The 2208-nt window shown below is 47.0% G+C and overlaps 1 pseudogene; it reads right to left on the bottom strand.

The window, feature by feature from the left end:
• Positions 1-283: 283 nt before the first annotated feature.
• LOC142259394 (U2 spliceosomal RNA) lies at positions 284-489 on the bottom strand (annotated as a pseudogene).
• Positions 490-2208: the final 1719 nt, after the last annotated feature.

Raw genomic sequence — 2208 nt, 5'->3', positions numbered from 1 at the left:
CTATTCTATTCAATTGCAAATGATCTAGATAAGACTGAGAATAAGATACTGCACGGGACATAGCAGAGTTGGTCAAGTTGAGTGGAGATGAGTTTGCTATTTGGCACAGCTTTTGCATCAATAAAGCAAGTAAAAGGTGTGAAAGATAAAAAAAAAGGGTGAAAGTGTGAAAAGTGAATTGGCCAAATTGAGGTGCATATAAAGTTTTTGCTTTCTTTCAATTCACTAATGAGGCTCATTTGAATCAGGTGAATTGAGTTCTGCTTTTGGAAACTCGGTTAAGAAGGGGTGCACCGGTCCTGGAGGTACTGCAATACCAGGTCAATGCGTGGAGTGGACAGAGCAAGATTTTTTCCATCTCCTTGTTCTAAAAATCCATTTAATATATGGTCCCTAGAGAGGGGACGTATCAGATATTAAACTGATAAGAACAGATTTAATTTTTTTTTTTTCTGTTTATCAGTAGGACTTCAAAATAACAAAGGTGATCGCCTCCCGTTGCCTGGGAACCGTCCAGGCACAAGAGGGCTATGTGTCACCAGAAGGCGCACACACTCCCTCAAGGCCGGCAGACGTGCAATCCCAGGCACCTTCCAGTACCGACCAAGGTAGCGTCCTCCGAAACTACACTTGATCTTAGCCAAAAGGCTGAGAAGCTATAACCCGAATTGGTTACGGCCTTGAGTGGCACCCTGGCCTATACCGGACACATCTTAGGGAGAGGGAGACAAACCCACGCCTACAGAAGACATTTTGTCACCCAAGCCAAACCCTTGAAAAGGCTGTTTTGCAGAGCAAAAACAAGGAGAATGGTACTTTTTGCAGCCGCCGCCCACTGCAATGAATCTGAATAACTTCTCCTTTTGGGCACAAGCACCTCCCCTCCCCCTTGCAGTCTTTCCAATTCATGATACAAAAAGACGGACGGACAGGACAGGACAGGACCATCTGCCTGACTTTCCGTCACTGCCACCCTTTGCCATCCTTGCCCGTAGAAAGCCCTTTCATCATCCCCAAACCCTAATCTTTTCCCTTCCCTTCCCAGCTGCGTCTCACTCCCTTTCATTAGGAAGTGAGCGCAGCCTTTTCTCCGTTCTGCACATGCGCGACGTTAAACACAAATGCGCAGGCGTGCGTTCCATTAGCCTCACTGCATTCCACTCCCATACAGGAAGTGGGCACAGCTATTACTACGGTCGCACATAAAAGAACCCACGGCCACCACTGCACATAGCTGACTCCACCACAGGACACCCACTTCTACACCAACGCAGGTAAGACAGGATCGGCACCTCTATGCTTCCGTTACAATCAGGCTCAGTCACCATGTGATAACGCTCTCAACTCTTTAGTTGCAGGCTCCCCTTGCTTCACCTCCACTGGCTGTGCTGCCATTTCCTCTACCACCTGGAAGTTATACTTTATTCCACTATTTTCCTGTTTCTCTCTTCCCCCTTTTCCCATAACCTACTTTTATCTGCATTTGTGGGGTATCTATATGCTATTTACATCATAGTTTTATTCATTAATATGGAAGGGAAGAGTGCCCATGAGAGTGTTGAACTGCGGAGAGCAAAAGATTAAGCTGCTCCGATTTGCCACCATTGATAAGCTGTTCTCAGTAGATACACATGCTATCCAAACAGCAGCATCCACCATTGCTTCAGCCCACCCATTCAGTGACAGCTCACCAAGTCAGCCAGAGGAGTGGTGTAAGGAATTACACGTAGGCACTGACTCCACACCTTCACATCACAAGAAGGGGGTCTACAGGCTAGTGCAAGAATACGAGCAAGTCTTCAGCAAACATCCGCTAGACTTTTGAAAAATAAAAGGGGTCAAACACTACATCCCCACAAGTGCACACCCACCCATCAAAGAGAGATATAAGCCAAATCTACCTGCACATTACCAGTGTACCAAGGACATGTTGAGCAACATGAAGGAGGCTGGGGTTATCCGTGACAGTTGTAGCCTCTGGGCAGCTCCGTTGGTCCTGTTAAAGAAGAAGGACAGCACCACTCCCCTGTATTGAGGAATAGCTAGCTGCATTGACAACTGCAAATTATTTTTCTACCCTTGATCTCACTAGTCACTATTGGCAAGTGTCCGTTGCTGAGGCAGACCGGAAGAAGACCGCCTTTGCCACCCCGATGGGTCTCTGCGAGTTCAAAAGCATGCCCTTCGAGCTGTGCAATTTGCCAGGAA

The sequence above is a fragment of the Anomaloglossus baeobatrachus genome, assembly GCF_048569485.1.
Source record: "Anomaloglossus baeobatrachus isolate aAnoBae1 chromosome 7 unlocalized genomic scaffold, aAnoBae1.hap1 SUPER_7_unloc_2, whole genome shotgun sequence".
NCBI lineage: Eukaryota > Metazoa > Chordata > Amphibia > Anura > Aromobatidae > Anomaloglossus > Anomaloglossus baeobatrachus.
This window is presented reverse-complemented; position numbering and strand designations above follow the sequence as displayed.